The sequence below is a fragment of the Columba livia genome, chromosome 4, assembly GCF_036013475.1.
Source record: "Columba livia isolate bColLiv1 breed racing homer chromosome 4, bColLiv1.pat.W.v2, whole genome shotgun sequence".
NCBI lineage: Eukaryota > Metazoa > Chordata > Aves > Columbiformes > Columbidae > Columba > Columba livia.
In genome coordinates, this window is record NC_088605.1 from 21,767,290 (window position 1) to 21,785,458 (window position 18,169).

The 18,169-nt window shown below is 33.3% G+C and overlaps 1 protein-coding gene across 9 annotated transcripts in view; it reads left to right on the forward strand.

Moving 5' to 3' along the window:
- The window catches only part of PCDH7 (protocadherin 7), a 292,459-nt gene that overhangs the window by 162,740 nt on the left and 111,550 nt on the right, over positions 1 to 18,169 (forward strand). The gene's annotated exons all lie outside the window — the stretch shown is intronic.

Below are 18,169 nucleotides of genomic sequence, written 5' to 3' on the forward strand. Positions count from 1 at the left end.
TAATAGCAGGGATAAGGAGGGAAGACAGAAATCTCAAATGTTACTGCTAGTATTAAAAAAAATAAGTAAATCTGTCAGTCAGAAAGGCCAACATAAAGAACCCCAAAAAACTCAAGCTAGTATTCGGCTGCTAACCATTGCTGTTTTAGCACCCAGCAAAACATTGTTCCCTATGAGGTTGTCTTTATTAATCACACTACATTATCTGACCATCTGCTGTATCTGCCAGAAGAGCAGCATTCCTTTGGTCATCATTATTAACAGATTTGGTGCTTTGTATTTTACTCGTGTTGCCTGCTGTTGTCTACTAATCTTTCATCCTCAAAAGAAAAGCAGAAGAAAGAAAAATGGGTGGAAATTCAAGCAATCAGTTACTCAAGGAATATTAGCCCGTATGATTAAAAGATGCCATGTGAGTTATCCAAGAACAATTTTTTTTCATATGAGTTTATAATCAATGTTTTCAAACTACTCATCTTAGCAGAAAGACTGCCTTCAGTTCATGGCCAGTGACAGAAAATAGGAAAAAAGTTTAAAGAAATTGTGTATCTTATTTACTTGCTCTTTCTCATGGATCTGTTCCCAAGGTATCTACATAATAAGTAAAATCCCCAGATGCTTTGCCTTTTCTAGGTGAGCATCACTTACTTCCTTTTTCAGCCCTGCTGGGTGTTTTCTGTACACCAATAAAATGGTAGGTGTGCGTGACTTGCAATTTGACCATTTTTTTTTTCTCTCACAGGAAGCTCAGCAAATACCCAAAGGATGAAACAATAGTCCATGTTAATCTTCAGTACAATATACAGTACAATGAAAGTAAAGTGTGAAGGAATTTGGCTTTTTACTTGCAGGCACTATTACAAGTTCATCTAAATCACATCTAAAGTAAAAGCATAATAATCAAAACATTCCTGGCTATTGTATTTGTTGTGTTATTTCCCTGGTATTTTCTTTATTTTGGGAAAAAAAAAAAATATATATATATATATAAGTAAATGCACACGAGTATGTGAAACACTAACTCATGGTATGCATTTCATATCATTCAGCTTCCTTCCTAGCCCAGTGTAGGTTAAACAACTGGGATGTGATGTGTGCAGGAAAAGAATCCTTCATGGCATTCATACAGCTGTGTTGTAGTTTCAACAGACAGTAGTTTGTACTTGCCAGCTGGATAGCTAACAGACAGATTTTGGGGGCAGACCACCCAGTGTGGATAAGTAGATAGAGAAAACAGAGTAATTTACTAAGCCTCTTTTATAATTCTGCTGGTTTGTTCTCATTCTTTGGGGTTGTAAGGTGGATAAAACCAATCTGGAATGTTTTACAGATTAATTATTTTTAAACTGTGAATTTAAGGTTGGATAAACTAGCCAAGGGCTCTCAGCACCTCCTAATGTCTCTGCAGCGCCTTGTGATGTACATTCAGAATTTATGCTGTGCATGACAAACCCAGATGAAAAATCTGTTTGATCTTTATCTGAGTCAGTGACATAATTTCTCCTCTGATTTATTAATATATTGAAAGACTTTTCCCTAATAAAATTCATCGGAAGTTCTTGTCCTCAACATGTTACCAGTATAAAGAATAAACCAAGTCATTGAATTTGATCTGATTATGTTAGTTACTAAACTTATTTCATTGACTACCATAAGTTGTTTCGGAGTGGAGGATGGTCTTGGATTAGTCTTCAGATAAACGACATCCAAATCCCGCTCAGTGAGTTTGCCAAGTTCTTTTTTCATGTTAAAGTTATTGTGAAACAGAAAAGTAATAATATTTATGGGCAGCTCTGTACTTGCATGTGGGAGGGTAACATCTCAGATTATGATCCCTGTTCCCATGGCTATTTTTGTTTGTGTATTGTACAGTTGTTAGATAAAATACTAAAATAACATGGAACAAGATCCTCTTTCACTTCCAATCCTGCCTATATGGTATAGTTAGATCTTCTAAACACTTACATGGAACTATGTTTTCTGTGTTTGCTATTTCTCTTGCCAAAATAGTCTTGACCTTCTACAAACAATGTCCAAACTTCAGCAAGAGACAAAGGTCCTAGATGTGGACTACATGTGGTGTTTGTGTGTCATTGTCAGGGAATGAGGATATAAGGTGTTTAGCACCCTCTGACTAAGAACTGAATCTTTCTCACCCATATTGGAGTGAATGCTTTGAGAAGGTTCTACCTCCTTGTAGGTAGAACAATCCCTGATTTCCAGAAACTGATTAGGAGCCACTTGACACTTAGCTCATACATGCCCTGTCAAAAACAGTGTAGTTCTGAGTGTGCCTGGAGCTGCATCTTGAAACTTTCAGGCTAAAAGCAAAGTTCCTTAAAAGGCCAAATCAGTTTATATTTTTGCTCTCACAATTCTGGGGTTTGGGTACATCTATGTAAGAATTTTATTTGTGCAAGAGAATGCTTTTAAACTACTGACTGCCATAAGTTAAAGATCTTTACATCCTGTTGCAGAACAGTGTTGCAGTGTTAGGACCAAATTCCTTTTAAATGAAGCTAGGCAAAAAGTTACATTCCAGGGAAAAACATAACAGGCCCCAAATGCTAGTTAGTGTTTAGTACACAGGACCAGCATACCTGGAAGTAAAATACCCCAGATGTTTATTGTGTCATTGTGGAGTCCTCATCAGTTACAATTTACTCTTTTACATGATAGCAATTAAAAATATTGACTGTACTTATTTTTATTCTTGTCTGGCCCACAATTTGATAATTTTATTTTCTGGATGTTTTTAAATTAAATATTCAGTCAATAGAAGTCTCCATGATGTTAGTATTGAATGAATATTGGCTGACTGTGGTGACTAGCTAGTTTACTCATAAAAATTCAGTATTTTTAAGCCATGTCTATAAAACATACAGCAATATATGAAGTGACATTTTGCTGTTTTTGTTCCATTCAGTGTAGTGCACATAAATAAATGCAGGTTTTCTGTATACTAATTTATCAGTCATCTATAGAATTAAGTGATCCTGATTCTTTTACAATGTGATGACTTTATGTATTCAGCTGCAAATCACAATGGTCTTTTGTTTCATGGCATAAATAACTGCAAATCCACACATAATTTGCTGTACACTTGTTACCAAATTTCATCTAGTATTATGTATTTCCAATATTATATTCCCATGGAATTTTCCTTTCTGAGTTGTTTTCTTTCTTTTACATTTTCATGCTGCATCTTATTTTCCAGTTTTCTGTCCATGTGACTAATTATTTTCTAATTTCTATGATTTTTCATGATGTTTCCCTATAAGGCACGCAAGAGACTATTACTATCTAGCTGATTTAAAATACAGAAATAAATTGATCTAATCCCATCAAATGAAAATTCACTTAAAATATTTTAACTAGAATAGTTTGTACAATGAAAAATTATAATCACTGTGTATCTCAATAAGAAAATGGAACATGGATGGAAAGACTGATTTTGAGATCTTTTTTTTCAAATCTGAAGAGAAGAACTGCATCCTCTTGTTAAGGTAAATATAGATTCTCGTACACAGATTAATGCATTGAATAAAAATAATTTAGAGTTTTTATTTTGACTGCACTGGCAAGTATACTATGTGCAGGTTTGTCTGCTGCTTATTCCTGGTTTTATTTTGACAACAAAAATACTACTTAAAAGTGTAGCTAAACCACAAACAGAATTTAACCAAAAAATATTTTATGCTATACTGCTTGTTCCTTATTTAGAGTTACCAGCTTATCATAAATTTTGACAATCAGTGGATAACTCCCTAAAACTGTGACAGACAACAAATATCTGAGTATCAATAGCTTAACCTAATTCTCCCATTTCTTATTCAGCAGTGGATTATTTGAGGCGAACACTAGAGGTGTCCAATTTAATTTATTTTCTTAGTTTTTAGTACTGTAGATGTTTGACAGTAGAACTAACCACAGTTTAACACAGCGATGTTAAACCAGAGCACATTGAAATGTAAGAAACATCTACCTTTTTCTTTTGGGCAGTACAGGGTAACTCAATGTGTATACTCGGTTTGAACTAAAAAGTGACTGGGAACTTAGTCACACTCTTTTCTGAAAAAGTCAGGCAATAATGGAGTATTGCATAATTGCTTCTCATTTAGTCTACCTTGATCTGTTTTGCTTTTCATTTAGATCAAGATATTTTGTATATTCTGTTATCTGTGATCTGTAGTTCTTAATTAGAAAAGAGAACAGCTGCCAGTCGCATACCAGGAGTTGACTCTGCATCTTCCCACCTTTCAAGTACACTGTAACAGCAGGTAAAAGAAGTCAAAATATACTTATGAACAACAAGTGTATTTGAAATCCACCTATGCAACAAAAATTTCATTTGGCTGTACAGAGCCATATATTCACATGCTGTAAAAAGAGCTAGTAACAGATGTTATCTTAAAGAATTATTAATTAATTTAAATGAGACTATTTTTTTTCTTTCTAAACAAATTTACTAAAGGAAGATGAGTGGAATAAATAAAGCATCAACTATGAGGCACTGTTGCAAGATTTACAGAGGGGTGTGTACCATTTCATTTAACTATATGATATGATATGCCTACTTTTGACCGGATCACAACAGCAACAGAGTCATAGAGGTGTGGATTTGGAAGGAGATAGACAATATGTAGTAAGACAGCATCTTGGTCTTCAAGTTTTTGTATTAAGACAGACAATAAATACGGCCTTGAACTTAGATATACATGCTATGTTTAACTTTTCTTTGTTCTGGTGGATTAGTGAGACAAACCCTTACAGTAGAAGCTCCATTCATTTAAATAGAACATAAACATGAGGATATTTCCTTGGGTAAGTGTCAATACGATTTGGCTGTACAAGTACAGAAAGTGTGAGATGGCCTGTTTCAGCTTAAGCTCAGCTTCAGTAAGAAAGTGAGCACTGAATGGTAGACAACATTGTGAGTCACTGTGAACCAGCAGACTGTGGATATTACTGTTCTGTGAATAGTCTAGCAAGGCCAGATGGAAACAAAACAGTTGACTGGTCATTTTTATTCTCTGCCACATACACAGATGACTGTATTAAACTCATGAGTGTTACAAGTTTCAACACTGGAAAACGTATTGATGAAATCGCAAACAGTGTGGTTTTGCTGATCTGAATTCAGGCTAAAGATCTGATAGGAGCAGAGGCTCACCACAAGTCTTCTGTCACTCTTTGAAACGTTTACATAATTTGCATATGAAGAGCAGTAAATAAAGACGCAGTATTTCATCAACTGAGTGATGCGACTGCACCATATGCCTTTGCAGTAAAGTCCCTTGATATGAATTACATGATAATGTGGTGTATGGTATGTTATTTCCGTCACACAAGATTGTCATGAACTCTCATGGAAATATTGTAAGACAAATATATTTTTCCAGTCAATATTATGCAAATAATCCTGTTCCAATTCATTCTGCTCAGAGACCATATGACACTCCTATTTTTATAGGAAGTACTGTGATACACTATACTACAAGTTTCTAGTGAATAATATGACAATAAATAAACTACTCTGATCTAAATATTTGATCCTTTCTTGTACCATGAAATATCCAGAATTTTCACATGTTTCTGAATGTGCCCAGTTCCAGGGAATCTAGGAAAAACATATTTTCTCAGCTAGATGAACATCAGATATAAAAATAAATAAAATAAATACAAATAGTTTTACATTGTTCATGTTGCTTGGCTTTAAAAGATTGGTTCTCATTAGACAGCATTGTGATGGGACAAAATAACTGTAATCCTGTGAGTGGATTTTTCATAACAGTATGCATTGTTTTCCTTGAGCCTCTTGTATATGAATAGTTTAATGGCCTGAATTTTCTGAACTAATATTGGAGTAATTACCTTTTTATAATAAAAATGTAAGTTGATTCTTTTTCAGAAGTGAAACAAACAGCTTGTTGATTAGCTTTGTGCAGGTGCTATATTAAGTAGCACTTGAGAGAGCTGAGTTCAAATAATACATAATTTTTAGATAAATAAGAATCATAGCTTTAGCAACCCTTGCATTTTTTTGAAATGCTGGGCTGATATTCAGCAGTATAAACTTATAGGCATAGCCTCATTGGAGAACCACAGTATTTTTTGACATAGATTTGCAGTTGCTGGAAAGGGATGATAAAAGATGAATAAAGGTTTATGTATGTGAGAACACATACATAACACATATGTATGTGTTAACACATTTCAGTATTGCACAACATAGTCTCTCTTGATCAAACCAATATTCTTCCCTTTTCCCAAGTTTTACTAATTACCTTTCTTAATAACTCCTAAAGTTCTAAAAATATCCCTTTTATATTATTTGTAGAATAAAATAAGAAGTGAATGCTAGTCCAAAAGTTATACCAGTCAAAACTCTATTAAAAATACTGCTGGTTGATTTTTTTTTTTTTTTTATTTTCCCTTGTGTTTTGTTTTGTTTTGTTTGTTTGTTTGTTGAGTGAACATTTACATAGAATTTCAATTAAAAAAATAAGTAAAAATCAGAACAAATTTCATGTTCTAGGCATTTTAAAATAATGTAAACCAGGTTTACTTTCAGAAAAATATGGTAGCGATGTGAAAAAATGCCAAGTTTTTTTGGAAGAAAGAGCTTTTAGTTTTGTACAGTTGTCATATAAAATAATACTGAAGAACTTTAACCTGTATGGTTCTTTTGGTTTCATTTTTAATTTAGATTGCATAGTTAGTAATACTCAATAACTTGTCCTTTTTCTTTAAAAGATATGCAGCAATGAATAGAGTGGAAGGCAAGACTGAGATCTCAAATACCTGGTTTCAGAAAAGTCTGTCTCCACAGACAGCACTGAAGATATGCCTAAATTTACTACTAGACTTAAGAATAAAAAGATTTAATACATCTCAGTCTTACAACCACTGAAATCTTCCAAATGTTTAAAAAATGCTTTTCTCACTCTTCATACACAAAAAATAGAAGGTTAGTATTTTTTTGCTATGTTTATTTATTTATTTATTTTTATTGAACTTTGACAAAATTCACAACCTGCAGTAGTTTAACATGATTCTTTTGATTTATTTTTTTTTTTAGACCACCTATATTTATATAGTAGTTGTAATCAGTATTCATTCTATGTGAAACTGTAACAAAACTGACATTTTGAAATAAGTAATTTCATTTTCAAAAATGTTACTGGATATGCTATAGTCAGAATAAGATCCTGAAACCAATTACTGGTTTTTCATTTATCAAATATAGCAAAGTTGTTTTAAATACTTCCAATAGAGTCATAACAGTAGATTTGCATTTGTCTGGAGATATACAGTGTAACTGATCTATGCTATACCGCTGATGTAATGAAACTGTTCCTTCTTGTCATGATTTGAATGTAATCACAGCTGTTTTCTATGTTGAGGAATCTTCTGAGAGCTGTAACATCTTCTGAATATTGTTTAAACCATGAAGGTCAAGGAAATCAATATTTAATGTAAATGTACACTGGCACACTGTTATTTGTATTTTTTTTTTCCCTTACAAACAAAAGTATATTATATAATACGGCAGGTTTATGTAGTCATGCTAAAGTTGTAAATATATAGAGATTTGTGTGGTCAATACTAAAGACCATTCATAAAACAGAAAAGGGATAACAGAGATGCATTAAGTTTTTACTTCCTAGGGAAACAATTCACTTTAGTTTTTCAGTTAGGTCTTCTATGCAGTCTTTGAGTCACATAATAAAAGCAAATGTAGAAGTGTGCCGAAGATGTTATAGAATGTCTCAAGTTGGAAGGAATCCATAAGGATCATTGAGTCAAACAGCCTGCTCCTCACTGCTCCTACTTAAAACTAAACCATGTGACTAAGAGCATCATCCAGACACTCCTTGAACTCTGACAGGGCTGGTGCTGTGAGGAGCTTGTTCCAGTGACTGATCATCCTCTCACTGATGAAGCTTTTCCTCATGTCCAAACTGATCTTCCCCTAAGGCAGCTTAATTCCATCTCCTCATGTCTTATTGCTGGTCACCAGGGAGAGGCGATCAGCACCTTCCCTCCTCTGTCCCCATTGTAGACTGTGTTGAGGCCATCCCTCAACCTTCTCCTAGACAAGCTTGATCAGAAAATGCTAAACAGAGTTTGACAAATAGTGTGTTCAGTGCCTGCAAAGATTCTGCAGCTTGATTACTTTTCTTTGACATAAAAACATTGTGGCAAAATCTAGTGTGTTTTAAAAAATCTGTAAATTGTTTAATGCATCCTTTCTATTCTGGTATTCAGAACCGTGAAGGGCAGAGACCCACATGTCACCCAGAGTCTATGTATCTCCCTACTGAGGTACATTTGCATTGAAGAAGACATGTTGATTTTGAAGGAATATCCTATGTTATCCCTCAAAGAACAGGGTAGAATACAGGTCTTAATTAATTTTCACAATTTACCTCTTTGTATACAAAACATAGTATATTGCAACACAGAGATTTAAGAGTGGCCTCTAATTTTTATTTCTTCAACTGCTGATAAGGTTTTGAGGTTTGGTATGATTTTTATTCTGTTGTTGTTCTTTTTTGGGTTTGTTTGTTTGCTTTTTTAACCAGTTTAAGACTTTCTTGTCATGATTTTCTGAAGTACCAGGCATTTGCAAACACTCGCTGAGTTAGTGGGGATTCTAAGAGTTAAGAAAATGTCAAATCAAGATGAGTTCCCAAATTAGCAAAAATGAGCTGCCCCAAAATTGAAAGCCTTTAAAATCAGAATGATTAATACCATTTTCTTTTATATGAATAATACTAGAAAGTTGCAATTCACAAAACTTTTTAAGTAATATCAAATCACATTAAAGGTGTTAGACATTTTAAAAGAGCTTCCTGTGGGTGAAATTGAGAATGCTAATAGAAACATTTAATAAAAAAGCCCCTGACACATAAGTCAAATTCTATGCATGCTACTGAACCATTAAAATAAAGGCCTAAACAGCAATGAAATTGTTTGAACTATACAACAGATTACTTCTGACACTCACTATATAACGACTGTAACTTTTCTAACTGTTCAGCTCAAACTCTCTAAAATATTCTAGTCAGAATTAAGTTGAAAACAACTTACGATAGAAAAGGAAACCTAACATTTTCCATATGCGCTGTCATATTCCATCCCTTTTCTAATATTCATGTTTCATTAACATTCAGTATTGGATTAATCTAGGCTTAAGGATATGAAAGACAAAAACAAGCTAAACCATTTCTCACTTGTTTTGATATTTGCTATCTATATGGTATTTGCTCAGCCTAAGCCATTTCGTTTTATGAAAAAAAAAAAACACCAACAAAAAAGTACAAATTATGAGGCAAATATTCAAAATCTTTATTTACTATACTACTGCATACAGAACTGCCACTGAAGCGTACTACCTTGGCAAGACTGAGATTTGCAACACTAAATGCTACTACAGCTTTAATCATTTAGATGCTGAAACTTAGTGCTGCAAAATCCTACGCTCGGCGTTGAAAGTTAAAGATATCAAATGAAACTGGGAATGGAAGACCTCAGTTTACCTGCAGGCTATCTACAGCAATGGTAGTGTTAATGCATGTTTTTCTGTGCTACCCGTAAACTACCTTAGTCAAATCACTGTCTTTCCCAGAAGTAGTTTTGCAGAAAAGTAAATGTGTAAGGTATCTTGAGGAATCAATCATTGTTATTTGTGTCTTTTTACACAAAAGCAAGTTATACTGCACAATTCTTATTATTTTTCTATTTTTAACTGAACCTACAACATTTTGAGTTAAGTCAATTAATCTGAAACATATTTTTTAATATTCCATGGACAGTATTTTTGAAAATGGCTACATATACATGTATTTCATAAAATCTTACATTAATTGTACAAAGCTAACTCACGTGAAAATCAAGTAATTGCAGTTAAAACAAAACATAGTTGACCTTTTGTTATATTAGAAGTACTGAACTATAAATTCTTTGTATTTCTCAACTGCAGAAAACCACAGTAAATACTGTATTTGATAGCCATCTAATCAGGTAGTTTGTTTTCCTCTATGGTTAGGAATTTTGGTTTATTAGACTATTTAATTACCAATGGATCAATTTATTATTTAGATGATAAGTGTTAATCATAGCTGCAATACCTACCACCTGTAGTATGCCTGCAACAGTGCATGTTCTGTCTGTTTTATATACAAATATTGTATGTCTGTAGTGTGTCTACAACTTTGTATAATACACCTGTAAGTGTATGTGCTAACTAACCTTTCACAGGTGCTGCAACCAGGCTTACCAACTCTCTAGATTTTGTCATGAATCTCACAATCTCAGTGTGTATGTTTGTGCTTTTTTTGTTTGATTTAAGTCCAGTCTTATGATTATTGATAGAGAAAATATTTATTTGTTCTAATTTCTTGTGAATCTGTCTTCCATTGCTTCCATTTGGGCTAAAATCATCAAGATAAGTGCTACTGCACTGTGCTTTCTGCATTAGAAGTGAGGTTGCCCTGACCCAACATGCTTACCATATTCTGTCGTTCTCAGACCCACATTTATATAGATCATTAAATATTCAGGGAAACAGGGACTGGAAAGTGAATCTTCCACAACAAAGGTGAGTGCCCTAGACTTTTGAGTAAAAAAGGTAACACTCTATTGCTCTACAAACCTAGTAGACAGTTTGATATTATAAAAAATGGAAGGGCAGAGACAACAAAATAAAGTGCTCTCTTATTTGTGAGACTTCTGGGGTGTTACGAGGTATTCCTCTTCTCTGGACTTCCCTTCAAAAAAGGGTTTACTTCACTGAGCACCTAAGGTAGTCAAGCAAGAACAGCTCCAACGAGAGTAGCCGTATATTAAACACTGCATCCAGCTTGAATTTGGTATTAAACCCCAACTAGTCTTACTGACATTTGCTTCCGACTTGCTTTGGCAAGTTCCTTCTCAACATTTTCTTCCTCTTAAGTAACATTCATAGTTACCTACAGACAACGTACAGGGTAATATAATACTACTATTAATACAGAGGCTGATTAAGTTAACTCATATTCTGCAAGTCTTCATGGTCTTCCAAAGGAAGAAATTATTTAAGAAAAATAAGCCTTTTGTGGCTGATTGAGTTTATGAAGATGGTTGACAGAGCTTCTTTAGTGTCAAATACAACTGATTCAGGCTACAGCCTTGCTTAATATGAGGAATTATTTAGTTTCTCTCATCCTATTTCCATGTAAATGGTAGGATCATATAATCTGTGAAATAGCTACCATGTTGTCAGATTAGGTGTAGATTCACCCCAGATTCATAAACCACTAGATTCATTTGTAGGGAGCAAAGAAATTATACTGAAATTTATCTGGAAGAAGCTTTTCTCCAGGGAGTAGTGCAAGTCTCAGACATATTTTCTCCCTCGTGCCTTCCTACAGAAACCTCTGCCTTTCATGCTCATTTTGTTGAAGAACATATGAAGTCTCCAATAAGATTAATATTATCGCTACATGTATCTGATATTATGATTATATGTGCAGTCACAACAGGTGTTTGTAGGCATAGCTATGTTAGTCATGTTAAAAGCAGAAAGTGTTATTTGAACAAGGTGGCTATATTGAGAAAAATATATTCTGTAGAGATTGTGATTTTAATAGTGTGATACAACAATTTCATGAAATAGCATCTTTTCCCTGGGTGTGTTTACCTGCTGCACTGAAATATGATGTCACTGTGGATACAACACCATCAACAAAATAACATCAATGAATGCAATTTAAACAAACATGCAAAAAAACCCAACCAACCAACCAACCAACCAACCAAAAAAAAAAATCAAAACAAAACAAACAAAAAACCAAACCAAACCAACAAACAAAACAAACAAACAAACAAAAAATGAACAACAAAAACCCCAAGCTATGCACAGGAGAAAAACTGAGATGGCCTTGCATTCCTAGCTCAACTTTTCAAATAAACTGAAAGCTAAATCTTATTGAAATTTATCAGTTTTTGTGATCAGTCAGAAAGAAGAAAAAGGTCCCTCTCAGACATTTGACAAGTGTAAGAGATCAAATTATGAGACCTTTTCTTTCCCAATTGCAAATCTTGTCAATATATTGCTCCTGTATTTCTTTTTAATGTATTAGCACCCATAATAAAGTTTGTTCAGGATGAATGGTGCTTGATGATGATGGTGATGATTCAGGACAGTATTCCTGTTTATTCTCTCAGAAACAGCTTAGTCCTGCTGTGTGTTTGTGTGTAGTTGACAGAAAAGAATAATGAAAAGTTAAAGCATAAAAGAACTTAAAAAATGCCAGAATTTTGATTTGGATTCCGAATACTTCGCATATTGATTAAGTAAACTTGATGCTTTGATTTAAGACTACCTAAAGGTTACAGGCAATCAAAATATTTAGGTTTCTATCCAGGACTTACAGTTGCAATTTTCTCTTTAAATTTTCATGGTTCAAGGATATAGAAAGATGAGATTTTTGTTCAGATCTATATTCAGTTACTTTTATACTCCAGTTGGATATTTTCTTAGTGTAACTATGTATCTTTTGATGAAAAAGAAGGATTTGCCTTCTGTTTCTTTGAAGGAATTAGCCTTACTTTTTTATGTCCATCTGTGAAGTACTTGACAAGCTACGTAAAAAAAAAAAAAAAAAAAAATCAAAATATTTGGAATGTGCAGAGTATGCATTCTTTTTAAAACCAGCTGCTTTAAGATGTTCCAGATTTTGCGGCATAAAATGTACAAGGGAGGATTTTTTTTTTTTTTAAATGTGGATTCTGTATTGACAAAGTGGTTGATGCAGGAGAAGAGAACATTTTTGACAGTTGGAAACCATAAGCAATTTCATGTTTAAAAAAAATAACGCGGAAAAAGAGAAAACACATGAAATTAAGATGTTAAAAGTACGGTTTCCCTTCTCTTCATGAATTATAAATGCTAAACCATAGGACTTTTACAGTTGCCAGGTATTTCATGTGCCAATATTGCTGAGGACGTTATTATACAGTCGATAAAGAATGATGATGTACTAAAGCTAAATATAGTCTAGTTTAAGTCTTTAGGCCCTTGAAAATGGATACGAAATAACTGTATGACTATACAAAATATGCAATGGATATGAAATAACTGTATGACTATACATGTTAGTAAAAAACTAATGACATGCACTTTTTGATATTTGTGCATAAACATCTATCCTAGAAAAATCAAACATGTAGAAGTCAGGTGTCCAAACACATAATGAAAATGCTGTGTTCTTTATCTTGGAAAAGTTAACATAAAGGTATTTAATAAATATATAAACTAGGTTAAAAGATGGAGGAAGAAAGGTGTTAAAACCAAAACAACAACATCAATCAAAATAAAAAAAAAAGAGAAGGATGCTTTTTGCTGATTAGGACATGCGTAAGATTTCAGGCATGCAATCAGTTAAAGAAATATAAATGTCAAGGGGACATTAAGTAACTGAATTATTTCTTTTATGAATGCATTTAAGAGTGATGTCATCTAAGTGTTCTCACTAATGCAAAGCAAGATTTTGCTGCATGCAGCATATAGGAGAGAACCTAGAGTACTTTCATAGAGGTAAATGCATTATGTGTTCAATGGAAGAGCTTCACCTGCTCTGTGAAAACTGAAACAATTCTAGGACTAAATGCAGGTCTTGATACTCTCTCTTAGTGGATCTGAAACCACCAGTGTTATTCTTGTTCCTTATAATCAGAAAATTAAAATAAAGGATGATGGATAGGAATTCAGTTTTCAGTCAGGTGGTATTTGATTTTAGCAAGCTGGATGTTAGGTATTACAAAACCGGATTTATCTCAAACTCTTGATTGTTCAGTAAGATACTTTCAATTTCCCTCTCCAAAGCAAAGTTAATTCTTAGACATTGGTTTATTTTTCTTAGAGGATGAACTAATATTTAATTATAATATTTAACCTTTGCATCTTCCACATAAAGATGTAAAGTAATCTACTCTACACCCTGAGGGCACAAAATAATTACTTCCTAATACATGGATGTGCATAACAGGTTTGCTACTTTCTGCTTAACTAAACAACTTTATATTATGCTTATATAGTGTTCCTCTCCCCTTGGTAACTTAATAAATCTTTCTTGAATCTTGACTTTTAATGAAACTAGCTTCTTTGATCTGTGTTCTGATATAAAAGAGACATTGTATAAAATGTAAATGTAAAACGTATGCATGAAAGAGACATTTTTGTTAACAGGCAAGGCAGACTTTTTTGTGTCTGTAGTTTCTTAGATGTTAAAGACATTAAGCCAATAAGATGATGTCAGGCAGAGAGAATTTCTAAACCATGTTTAGAACATGATTCGTTAATCTCAGTCTCCTTTCTAGTCCCTGTCTTTATTAATGCTGTGGGTTGATTTCTTCCATTGTTCTTTATCTTTTGTAGGACTATTATTCATGGGCATAAGGGTGAAGAGGCTTGTAGGGGATGCATTTGTGTTTGAAAACTGTGTTCAAAGATTCCTCCGATTAGGGAAATAATGTAAGGTTTGGGATTTCTTAGTTTTCTACATGTGGTGTAATTGTAGTTTCTGCTCATTTTCTTAAGATGATTTTTCATATAAATATTTATCTAAATAAATTGGATACATCTTCAGAACTTATATATGTGAAGGGTTAATTCAGCATTGTTTGAATTATTTTACTTGTTCTTGCAGTGAAAATGATTTAAACCAGAGCTGGGAAAACAGTTCAATTATTTTGCACTCTGTACATAACTATCTGGGTTCTTAATTGCCTGAGAGAACTAAAGTAATAAAATTAGTGATCCCTAAATGCACTGCTATAAATACTGGCACAGTATTTATTTGTTTCATCATGAACACTTACACAATTAAAAGCAGTTTCATTTTTTTCAAAGCATTCTGTATAATTTTCTTGCTGTTCAGCTGGTGTTTCAAAGGAGTGCTATAGAGTTTAGAGTTACATTTGCTTAAGCAAAATATATCTGTAAATATGAGATCTGGAAAAGAATTTGGTTTTAGAATACAACCTAAGCAATCTGATTTTAGCTAAAACCTTTTTTTCTAAACATTGAAACAATTCTCTGTTGAAACACTGAGGTTTAGGCCAAGGGGCATGAAGTGTTATAATTTATTTTAATGTTAGGGAAACACAACTTGGGAATTCCACTGATGCAGTCTTAATTCAGAATTATGTTTGGGAATGTGTTCGTACTGAATAATGATCAGCTGCCCAGATAATTGTCACTACTCAAAATTTAAGAGCATGCTAGCTAAACCAAAATAAATGATTGTCTTATTTGTTTCACAGTGCAAAAGACATAGAGACAGTTCAGTGTTTTTGAAGACAAATGGAAAGTGTAAATGTGAAAAAAGGCTAGTTCCCAATTTTGTAGAATTAACACTGCAGATATCTTTTTGTCTTTGCAGAGTTAGATAAAACAAAGTGCTATGGACAATATCTATCTTCTAAGACACTCTGATGATTCTGTTCTAACCATAATATGGCACACTGTGCTTCCATAAATACTCATTGAAGCTCAGAATGTAGGTACTAGGTACACCACTTTGATGAATTAGGTATTCAGCAGGATGAATAGAAAAAATGTGATCTATGTTTTAACTGGACATTACTATATCCACAAATAAGTAAACTACTTTCTATCATGAGCAGAAATAACCTACAAGGACAATTGGCTGTCCCTACCATAGACATGCTGCAGGGCAGAACTTTTCCTGTATAAAGGAATATTAATGATGTACAACTTGCTGGGGAAAAAAAAAAGTATTTGTTCTACAAATAGCATTATGTTGTGCATGATACAGAGTATTCGGGGATTTTGTTTGCGTAGTTGTTTTTAGAAGTTGTTTTTTTTCTTTTCTTTCTTCTCTATGGAAGCTTCTTTTATGAAAGCACTTAATGCAGAACCTGGGACGGATTTCACATCTTAATACATAATAACATATTGAATAAATATTTTATTCTTAGTGATAATTAGATAATGGTAATTGAAAGTAGATTTAGGCAGTGATTATACTTTCTCAATATTGTTTGGAAGAATTGACTCTTTTAAATATATTACATTGTTAAGTAAGATGCTAATGAAACACTGATGCATTCTCAACTATGCAATTTAAATTCTAATTGTAAAAACAACTCTGATAATACTGACTGAGATGCACCAAAAGTTTATTTTGGAAAAGAATTATGAACAAAATGCTAGACAACTGTGTACTGTCATTAGAGACATAAATGGCTTAGTAATGAGTTTCATGCTTAAAGAATTCCCACAAATTTCAGTATGGAATGATTAAAAGAACAGGTATTAATTTTTATCCATCAGTGATACAGTTTTATTAAATACATTGCATGAATTTTGTCACTGGGAGTTAATTGATGTTAATTGAACAGCTTTCACATTTTCTACATTAGCGGGTAACTATAAAATTTGAGATGCCTTTTTACATGGTCAGTCACAGGCCAAAAATCTCCTCTGTGCTTCAGATTTTTTCCCTCAGATTGGATTTTTAATATGATACCTTCTTCATATGATAGTTGTAGCCTGAAAAGGCTATGTAAATGATGTCTGAGTGCAGTGTTATCATTTTAAGTTATCAGTTTTCAACAAAAGTAGCTACAAGCTACTATAAAAGTTTTGTTTTGATTTTTTAATTGTAGCGTGTTAGATATCTGCAAAGATGTTATGAGTATCCTCAATTTTTGCGAAACCTATGATATTTATCTGAACCTAAATCAAAAGTTAATGCTAGCAGACAGTAGTTTTATCATAATGTGAAGTGGAAGTTCAGTGAGAAGTTGAAAGGGAGTAAACGTGCTGCATGGAGCAACCTCACAAATACTAGATTTTGTAGTTTTCTCTCTGTAATTGTGTCCTCTAACCTGTTGTAATATTTCTGATTTCATTCCATTATATTCTAACTTAGCTTCTCTGATGAGGGAATGATACCTTTGGCCCATTGAAAAAAGACTGTTACCGGTTAGGTATTGTATGAATTGTCATGTTTACTCAGAGTAATCTGAGTTGGAATTCTGCAACAGAAGTGACACAGAGAAACCAGACATATAGAGAAGGAGATCAGCAAATATTTATAAGTTATGATTGTGTGATTTCTTTTTTCCTTTATGTATTTTTAACTCAACAGAACCGTACTTAGAGATCAAGTGCTAGTACAGTAAAAATATTTTGTTTAGCTGGGAGGAATTAATGCCTAGGCTCAGAACAGAATCAGAAAACATCTGAGTTTGTGGGTATTTTGGTTTTGTAATTTTTTTCCCTATATACTTTCTTATAAGTATAAAAACTTTTATTTATACAAATAAAGCTATGGTTCAGAACAGTGATAACGCCATGCACAATTTGCCTTAAGCAAACAAACAATAAATTTCTATTAAAAACAGGTTCAACTAGATGTGCAAAACTGCACTGAAAGGGAAAAAGGTGGTGTTCCTTTTAGGATACAATGTGAATCACTCTGACTCACTTTTCAGAAAGAACTACAGGAATGCAGAAATGTACAAGAGGCATCATGTTTTGATGAGACAACTTTTCAGGTCTCTGAAGTTTCAAGACTGATGTATGCTATCTTTAAAGCAGACAGGTAATTGGATAGTGATGTAAACACCTACAAAGATGTAACATGTCTGGGCAAAGGCCCATTAACACTGTGTATGTTGTGGGGTTCCCAGGGTGTAGCAGATGAACTTAAAAGCTTAGCAGTAAAATAATTAAACTGATAACTAAATACACTAGTTTCAAGGAACTTTATTGAGAAGAAGAGATAGGATTAAATAGCCCCATGAGGAATGTAAGAAAGTTGCTAAATCATCCAAGATATTTTAGCAAGTTGGCAGTTGACTTGCCCAAAGGCAGAGGCTATAGCTGTGTGGTAGACCTGGTACAAGATAAAAGAACATATAAATATGTTATCATGATGCAGAGTCAAAAGAAGGAGGTCAGTCAAAAAGTTAAAACCAGGACTTGATTCAGCTAGACTTTTTATGATTAATATGTGTGTAAGCTTTCCCAAGAACAGTAAAAAATTTTATCTCCTAAAGAGAGATGTATAGAGATTTAATTTGTTTTTATGTCTTATGGCTTACCTTTGTTAACATTACGTTTTTTTCTTATGTTTGTGTTTTTGAGTAT